General features: G+C 48.1%; 1 protein-coding gene and 2 pseudogenes across 1 annotated transcript in view; 2 read left to right on the top strand and 1 right to left on the bottom strand.

Moving 5' to 3' along the window:
• The window catches only part of LOC103261480 (carcinoembryonic antigen-related cell adhesion molecule 1-like), a 165,189-nt gene that overhangs the window by 55,185 nt on the left and 100,165 nt on the right, over nucleotides 1-9,839 (bottom strand). The window lies entirely within an intron of this gene.
• On the top strand, nucleotides 3,350-4,017 carry LOC110595729 (annotated as a pseudogene).
• Nucleotides 8,911-9,839, top strand: part of LOC103261482 — a 39,186-nt pseudogene continuing 38,257 nt past the window's right edge.

Below are 9,839 nucleotides of genomic sequence, written 5' to 3'. Positions count from 1 at the left end.
CCTTCCACCTCAGCCTTCCAAGTAGCTGGAACTACAGGCATGTGCTACCACGCCCGGCTGATTTTTTTGTTTATTGTAGAGATGAGGTCTCTCTGCCCAGGCGGGTCTCGAACCCATGGTCTCAGGCAATCCCCTCACCTCAGCCTCCCACAGGCGCGGGATTACAGGCTGAGCCACCAAGCCCAGCTTAGTTGATTTCATTTAATCGTATACTTAAAAGTGGTTAAATTTTAATTTGGATATATTTTTACCACGATATTTAAAAAACCTTTGATGGAGGCCAGGCATGGTGGCTCATGCCTATAATCCTAGCAATTTGGGAGGCCGAGGTGAGAGGACTTCCTGAGCCCACGGGTTTGAGACCAACCTGGATAACTTGGTGAGACCTCATCTCTACAATGAATCCAAAATCTAGCTGGGTGTGTTGGCAGATGCCTGTAGTTCCAGCTACTTGGAGGACTGAGGCAGAAGGATCACCTGAGCCCAGCAGGTCAAGGTTGTGGTGGCTGTGAGCATACCACTGTACTCCAGCCAGGGTGACAGAGTGACACTTCAACTAAAAAAGCAAAACAAAACAAAAACAACCTTTGGTGAATAAAATCACCATGTGAAACACACCCACCCTACTCAGACAGTCCTCATTATACTCATTCTTACTTCTCATGAGCTGCACAGACAGATCTAAAGATTTAGGGACATGAGACCGAACAGCCAAATGTAGATGCACCGAATAAATGTATTTGTAAAAAACAATGAGAGTTGACTGGGCTCTGTGGCTCAGTCTGTAATCCCAGCACTTTCAGAGCCTGAGGTCAGAGGATTGCCTGAGCGTGTGGGATTGAGACCAGCCTGGGCAACTTGGCAAGACCTCATCTCTACAATAACTCAAAAAATTACCCAGGTGTGGTAGTGCATGCCTGTAGTTCTGGCTACTTGGAAGGCTGAAGTGGAAGGATTGCAGGAACCTAGCAGGTCAACACTGGGGTGGCCGTGAGCTTGCCACTGCACTCCAGCCTGGGTGGTGGAGAGAAACTCCGACTCAAAAAAAAAAAGAGTGAGAGTTAAGACCCCAGCACCCCAGGACACACACCTTCTCATGGATTCTGACTTTATCTGACCCAGCCCACCATTCAGATCTTGTTGTGGGGTTGGGACAGGAGAGATAATGAAGTCTGTCCCCTGGATCCTCTGTGAGAGGACACAGAATGCTCCAGTAGGTCTCCACACACAGCTCTTACCATCAGGTCACTGTGAGGACTCGCGCACTGGCTCAGGGATTATGCAAGAGAATCAGCTACAGGGAAGAACACAGAGGAGGAGGAACTGGTCGATGACACAGAGCTGGGTCCCTGAAGGTCATGAGTCCAGCCCACCCTGGAGAGCTGCCCTCCTGGTCCTGCCTCCCAGAGTCTCCTCCTTAGTCATATATTGGGGTTCCTCGCTCTCAAGATGTCTAAAAAGTGCAGCACCTTGGACAGCACCAACCCCAGCTTCACCCTTCCTCATGGGGCTCAGGGCTCAGGACAAACGGAAGAGACCAGTGAGACCAGATATGGTGAGGAGACAGCGATCCCAGGGGTAGTGCCTGGAATGGGAACAGGTGGAGCCATGGGGACAAGGTGGTGCAGAATATAGAGCCCAGGAAAGGGCAGGAGAGGAGAGGAGGACACAGTCTCTGTGGGGTGCAGCCCAGGGTAGGACTGTGAGTGTGAAGCCATCTCAATAGGTGAAGCCAGGTCCTGATTAACAGGAAAGGAAGCAGCTCTCACCCCTCCTGCTGTGAACTGAATGCTTGTGTCCCTTAAAATTGTTCAAGCTCTAGGTGATGGTATTTGGTACATTTGGTACTCCTAGTTACCTTTCGAAGGTAATTAGAATAAGGCTAGGCCATAAGGATGAGGCCTTCTGATGGAATTAATGCTTTTATGAAAAGAGGAAGACATAGGAGAACTCCTCTGTCTCTTTCTCTCTCTCCCTCCTTCCCTTCCTATCTCCCTCCATCTCCCTCTTCCCTTTTCCCTCTCTCTTTTTTCCCTCCTCAACACTGCCACCCTCACCATGTGAAGATACAGCAGAGAGCAGCTGTTACCAAGAAAGTCTTCACCAGGATTGATTTGACTGGGACCCTTGTCTTGGACTTCCAGTTTCCAGAACTGTGAGAAATAAATTTATATTGTTTAAGTCACCCAGGCTGTGATGTTTGTTACAGCCGCCCAAACACACAGATACATCACTTGACCCAGTGTTTTTAATGAAACTCCTCAGATTTTCTGCATCAGCTTGATTGGTACCTACTGTCACCAGCAGCCACCAGAAGTCCCAACAAAAGAATACTAGCAGGAGACCATACTATCCAAAGCTATCTACAGATTCAGTGCAATTCTTATCAAACTAGCCAATATAATTTTTCACAGAATAGAAAAAAAACACTAAAATTTATATGAAAATAAGAAAAAACCGCCTGAATAACCAAAGCAATTCTAAGTAAAAATAACAAAACTGGAGGCATTGCATTACTCGACTTAAATTATACTCCAAGGCTATGGTAACAAAAATAATATCGTACTGTTGTAAAAATAGACACATAGATCAGTGCAACAAAATAGGAAACCCAGAAATAAAGCCACATACCTACAGCCAACTGATCTTTGATAAAGCTGACAGAAACACACTAGAAAAATAACACCTTATTCATAATTAATGGTGCTACGAGAATTGGGTTGTTATATGCAGAAGAATGAAACTGGACCTCTATCTCTTATCATATTCACAAAGTAATTCAAGGTGTATCAAATACTTAAATGTAAGACCTGAAACTATAAAAATACTAGCAGTATCACAGAAAAAAACTTTTCTATATAGTGGGCTAGGCAAAGAATTTATGACCAAGTACTTAAAAGCAAATAGATAAATGGGACTTAATTAAACAGCTTCTGCAGAGCAAAAGAAATAACCAACAGAGTGAATGGACAGCCCCCAGATTGGGGGAAATTATTCACAAACCAAGCATCAGATAGAGGACTAATATTCACAATCTACAAGGAACTCAACTCAACAACAACAACTCAACTCCATTAAAAAAGGGTAAAGACACGAACACGCATTTTTCAAAAGAAGACATACAAATGTTCAACAAACAGGAAGAAATGCTCAACATCACCAATTATCAGAGAAATGCAAATTAAAACTACAATGAAATATCATCTTACCCCAGTTCGAATGACTGACTATTAAAAAGTCAGGCTGGCTCTCGCCTCCTGCTCCACTAAGGCTCTCAAAGGTGGCTCCAAGCAGCAGTCTGAGGAGGACCTCAGCCGCAAACTCTCAGCCAAGTCATCTGCGCTCTTCTTTGGTAATGCGTTCATCGTGTCCGCCATCCCCATCTTGGCGAATATGGCATATGGATCTTATTCAATCTGCTGTTCTCTATAGCATGCTGGTCCTAGTAAGCACATGTTTGGTAGCCTTTGCATACAAGAATGTAAAATTTGTTCTCAAGCACAAAGTGGCACAGAAGAGGGCGGATGCTGTTTCCAAAGAAGTGACTAGGAAACTTTCTGAAGCTGATAATAGAAAGATGTCTCAGAAGGAGAAAGATGAAAGAATCTTGTGGAAGAAGAATGAAGTTGCTGATTATGAAGCTACCATATTTACCATCTTCTATAACAACACTCTGTTCCTGGTCTTGGTCATTATGGCTTCCTTTTTTATATTGAAGAATTTCAATCCTACAGAGAACTACATTTTGTCCATAAGTGCTTCATCAGGACTCACCGCCCTCCTGTCTACTGGCTCCAAGTAGACAGACCATTAGACCTTGGTAGCTTCCCCCAGCTTACATCGATGGGTGGCCTGTGGTGTGTGGGCAGACAGCAGGGTGGTCAGGGTGGAAGACACACAAGATGTTTTTATAGTCTGGAGCTTAAGGGTTTAAAACATCAACAGAATGTAATTCAGCATTTGCTTATTGGCTCTTTTTGACAGATTGTTGAAATTAAATGAATTGAAAGGGAAAAAGAAGTCAAGTAGTAACAGATGTTGGCGAAGATGCAGAAAAAGGAATGCTTATACACTGTTGGTAAGAATGTAATTTAGTTCAACCTCTATGAAAAACAACATTAAGATTTCACAAAGAACTAAATATAGAACTACCGTTTGATCTAGAAACCCCACTCCTGGGTATCTACCCCAAATAAATCCTTATATCAAAAATATATATGTACTTGTGTGTTTATTGCAGTGCTATTTACAATAGCAAAGATATGAAATCAACCTGGTGTCCATCAACAGATTGGATAAAGAAAATGTGACACACACACACACACACACACACACACACACACACACACACACACACCATGGAATACTACTCTATTCTGCCACACAAAAGAATGAAATCATATCTTTTGCAGCACCATGGATGGAACTGGAGGTCATTATCTTAAAATAATTCAGAAATAGTTAAATACTGTATGTTCACACTTATAAGTGAGAGCTAAGTAGTGTGTGCACATAGGAATAGACTGTGGAATAATAGACATTGGAGACTCAGTAGGGTGAGAAGGAGTGAAGGATGAGAAATTACTTAACAGGTACAGTGTTTACTGTTCTGGATGATGGCTATAGTAAAAGCCCAGACATCACCACTACATAATATATCTGCATTTGTACTCCCTAAATTTACACAATATTTTAAAAAAGAAAAAATAAGACAGGGAGGACCCAGGAATGAGAGGGATCCTGACCCAAGGGAGACTTACCTGGTCTGGGTTGGCCAGACATAATCAGCCTCAGGTGTATAAGTTGGATTTCTTTAGCAGACCCTGCTATAGCTTCACCCAGGATGGCAGACTGCATCCAGAGCTGAGGGCAAGCCTGAACCAGGGGCTAAGGACCCTTTCCCTCTCTGTCCCACACACAGCCACCTCTCTCTGTCTCCTCCCTGCATGGTGAGATAGTGTGAACCTCTCACTTTCACCGAGAGCTTGGCTGTGAATGACTGAAAAGAAGAGCCTTGAAATGACCTTCCAATATTCTCTTGGCTCTGACAGGAGCTACAGAGCCTGGTGACCCCAACCTCCAAGCAGAGCCCCAAGATGTTCATCCTTCTGAGGAGGAGTGGGGTGACCTGAGCGGTGACAAGGGCCTCTGACAGCAAAACCCTATGTCTCTGCTAGAACGTCTCCAGATGGGGTCTGTAAGGACCCAGTGCCTCTTTCATGAGGTCTAGGAGTCTGGAGGATGGAGAACTCTCTAGAGAGAGGGAAGAAGAGACTCAGAGCCCCAGCACCACCCCTGGATTCTGATTGTACCTGCTCCCTTCAGAGGTCTTTTGGGGCTGAGCAATAGGAGGAAAATGGAGCCTTGTCCACCTAAACACTCTGACTCTTCGAAGGATGCACAGACATCAACCCTCCTTCTACCCACACACGCTCCACCAGCCCCAGGGTCGTGGGTCCTGCATTGGACCCCATTACTACAGACGGAAGTCAGCCTGTATAACACCACACGTCTGATTTTGATAATGCATTTGGGTCTGTCAGAGCAGAGCTTGGAGGAGGGATATTTATTAATAAATTCCAAAGTGTGGAACATGACACGACATTGAAATTGTAAGTAAACATGATAAATGCTTAAAGATGCGGCTGAATGTAAAGAATCCTCTTTTCCTTCTCTACTTTCCCCACTGTCCACCAGAGGGCGGCAGAATCCCCCGAACCTGGAGCTTCCTTCAGCAGGGCTCGCAGCCCAGCGGGGGCTGACCCTCATCAGCCTCACCTTATTCTTGTACCCCTCGCTCTGGAAACTCCTCATGTGGACTCTGTCAGTTCATCCCTCCAGCCAGGCATCCGCCTCCTGAGGCCGGTCCCTCTGCAGGTGGTTCCTGCCCTCCAGACCTCCTCCTTGGGATCCATAGATCCAGCTACCCCAGATGCTGTCCCTTCGTAGTCCTCTGTTATGATCCATTCCTTGGTTCCATGCTGTTCACTGAGTGCCCGTCTCCCTGTTACAGGGAAACTTCTTGAGCACAGACCCCTGTCTCTGTGGAATTCCCAGGGCCCAGGCCTTAAATGGATAGGAAAGCATACAACAGAAGCACATCACCTCTGTGTGACACTGGAGGTCAAGTCTGTTTTGTGTGGACACAAGCACCTGCATCAGCATGGGAGGGGGCAACAAGTGCCCGCGACTGCCCCAGGGACACTGTGTCAGGAGGAAAGACAGGGACTTCCTAACAGTGAAGGGTCAGAACCCAATTTATCCCAGAGCACTATGATCTGCTCCCCATCTCTACCTTGTGAGTGGGTGTCACGTCTTCCAGGAGGGCCTAGGCTGTCAGCCTGTGACCCACCTCTTCTCAGAACTTGACAAAGACTTTGGATCCTTCATCCCAGGTAGAGGGATCATGGATGAGGATGGAGCTCCACTTTGACATAGAGGAAGTCAGGTAACAACAGCTCAATCCAGAAGGGCTATGATGACTGCAGACACCTGGCCAAGGTCCTCTGTAGACATGTCCCCTGCCCAAGGAGTCCAGGGGAAATTCCTGTGCAGGGCAAACAGGGTAACCCAGGACCTGCCTTTGCTTCTATCTCAGAGGGGCAGAGGGCCCACGGGGCCTCCAGTCCTATAACAGAAGAGCCAGGGGTCCCCTGGCTGAGTCCTCAAGGAGGGGCTGCCCCAGTTCCTGGACCCTGTGACAGGGCATGGAGCAGAAGACAGAAAGGGACACAGATGAATTGGAGGCAGCACCCCAGGGGAACACGGGACACTCCTGGGGTCCGCCTCCTAGGCCAGGATCCTCTCTCTAAAGCCTTTGGAGACACCTCCCTAAGCACTTCATTTGAAACCTCAAGGACAGATGCCCCCTTCTGAGGCAGCCCATCCCTTTGTGGACAATTCTCCCGAATCTGGACCAGGAATCCGGCGAACAACTCCTGACCTCCCTGGGCTCATCCTGAATTGGTTGGAGTCAGGCAGCCTGAGGACATACAGGACCTCAGCTGGTCTAAGCCTGCAGCCAGGAGGTCAGGGCCCGCCGCTGCCCAGGGCTGAGGGCCAGCTAACACCTTGTGGAGCCTGGTCAGCATCCCTGAGGCAGCCCTGACATTGGCTGCAGGTTGCTCTTGTCCTCCAGGGGTGATCTTGGTACTCAGACAACACTCAGGAAGTGGCAACTGACCTGCGAATGATACAGGGGTTAGGGACACCACAACCCTCACAACTCACTTACAGAAGAAAATCTGCATATAACTTTGACTTCCCAAAAACTTAACTACTAGTAGCCTACTGTTGACCAGAAGCCTAATGATAACACCAACAGTCAACATACTTTGCATATTATGTGCATTATATACTGAATTCTTGCAATTAAAAAAACCTAGGGAAAATTGTTTTGAAAATAATAAGAAAAGAGAAAATATATTCACGATTCATTAACTGGAAGTGAATCATCACAAAAGTCTTTATCCTCATTGTCTTCACATTGAGTAGGCTGAGGAGAAGGAAGGGGGGATTGGTCTGGTTGTCTCAGGGGTGGCAGAGGTGGAAGAGGTGGAGGGGTGGTGAGAGGGATGGGCGCACTCGGTGCAACTTTTATTGAAAAAATCCTCAAATAAGTGGAACTGCATGGTTCAAACTCATGTTGCTTAAGATGAACTGTAATTCCCCTGGACATGAACCTGGCTTTGGCTGAGGAGGTAGAGACGGAGCTTGATCTCCACCCCTTCTCTAACAGACCCTTCAGACCACTCCCATCGGGAGGCTGTGTCCCGCCCACTCCTTCCTGGAGCCTCTGAGGACCCTGCTCTGCTGGGGTCCCTGTGTAACTGTGTAACTCCTCACTCCGTCCCGTACCACCCATGGGGAAGTTGGGGTGACCACAAGACAGCCAGTCAGAGGATAGAGGTCGTCCAAAATGGTCAGGAAGAACATAGACAGGCCCTGCCACAGCTCAGCCAACAGACACGGAGAGGGAGCTTCTCCCTGAAGCCTTCCCCTGAGGAAGAGAGATCAAAGAGAGATCAAAGAGAGAAGACCCAAGGTCTCTAGAGGAGGTGGTCAGGGAAGGGGTCTCCCAAGGATGCCCTGATTTGAGCAGGACCTGAGGTCAATGGAGGGTGAGCCCAGCAGACACCTGGGGAGGAGTATTCCAAACAGGGGAGATGATGAGGGCAGAGGTGCTAAGGAATGGGGGTCATGCTGCTGACCTTGACCTCCCTCCACCACAGTCCTCTTCCCAGGACACCCCGGACACACCCCTTCCCCACCCAGGAACTGCAGCTCCTCCTGAGTCCCCAAGGCCTGGGTCTGTGTCCCTGGGTCAGAGGCCAGACTGGTGACACTGGAGACAGAGGGTTGGTCCCTCCAAGGCATCATTCAGCAAGCTCCCTCTAACCCCCAGAGTCGTCTCTGTCACCTTCCTGCTAGATATCATCCCACCTTTACAGAACATTGGAGAACTTGGGGAAACCCAGGGCTCAGCTGGGCTTCTGTGTCACAGAGGGAAATAATCACCCTGGCTTGATGACCCCAAGTGCTCTCTGTGTAGTGCAGACAGAAGGCCAGGACACAGCAGAGTCGGCACTGGGGAGGGCGAATCTTCCTCCTAGGGGACAGGAGTCCATCAGTCTTTCTTTTCAAAATGTTTTCTGGGGAACCAAACATAGATAGAAAGGGAAGGGGAAGAGGGACAAAGAAGGCAGGAATGAAAAGGAGAGGACAGAGAGGACTCCTGAGCACAGACCCACCCCTGGCCCATGTGACCCAGCAAAGTGCTTCTGCCCAGGGGATGAGGCTCAGCACAGAGGGAGGAAGGACAGCAGAACTGACCCGTAGTGCAGCCCTGCTTGGGAGCGTTTCTGGAGCTGAAGTTCTCCACTGAGGAGGACAGAGCAGGCAGCTGAGATCATGGTGCTCCCCTCAAACTCTCGCCACAGAGGGTGCATCCCCTGGCAGGAGCTCCTGCTCACAGGTGAGAGGGGAGGATTTCCTGGGAGTGGGCAGGAGGAGGGAGCACAGAGACTGACTGGGGTCTCTTGGGGAGGACAGGGCTCTGAGATGGGACAGGGGGCTTCTGCTGGAGGCTCAGGGGAGAAGACACCAAAGAGAAAGGGGGGATCATTACAAGAATATCTCAGCATGCTAGAATTGGGTAAGTGATAGGAAAATCTCAAGTGTTCTGCTTTCCTGGTTAATCATCGCTAGCCACTACTTTTTGAAAAATGATAACAATAACAATAACAGTTCCTGAATGGTACTTCAAATAAAAACAAACCAGACATTAAATATTGTCCTCACTCACTTCAGAAACTGGTAAATAAACATTAGTATGTGGAGGGCCATGAGGATCCTGGGAACTCCCATAATTCAGCTACAGGTATCTGCAGCCTGTTCCAGGCACTGGGGTCCAACTAAGATCAGACAAGGAGTTTGGGCATTTAGTGCAGGGAATATAAACTTTACAAGATCAGAATTCCTTTGCCCCATCCATACCCTGTAGACATTTGCTGCAGAGGAAGGACAATCTTATGGGGAGACTCAGCAGGGGAAGACCAGTCTCAGACTTAGCCCAATGGACCCTCCTTCTGAGCCACTCAGGAAGCTAGGTTCTCATGTGGAGGAAGACAGACCAACAAAAAACTTAGAATGTGAGGTCAGGTGTTGACAAGAGCCACGGAGGGACCAGAGCAGTGAAAGATCAAAGAGAGCCGGGCTCGGTGGCTTAGCCTGTAATCCCACGCCTTTGGGAGGCTGAGGTGAGTGGATCGCCCGGGCTTGCGGGTTCAAGACCCGCCCGGGCAACTTGGCGAGACCTCATCTATACAATAAATCAAAAA

The sequence above is a fragment of the Carlito syrichta genome, unplaced genomic scaffold (assembly GCF_000164805.1).
Source record: "Carlito syrichta isolate Samal-C Ts95f unplaced genomic scaffold, Tarsius_syrichta-2.0.1 Scaffold303717, whole genome shotgun sequence".
Lineage (NCBI taxonomy): Eukaryota > Metazoa > Chordata > Mammalia > Primates > Tarsiidae > Carlito > Carlito syrichta.
This window is presented reverse-complemented; position numbering and strand designations above follow the sequence as displayed.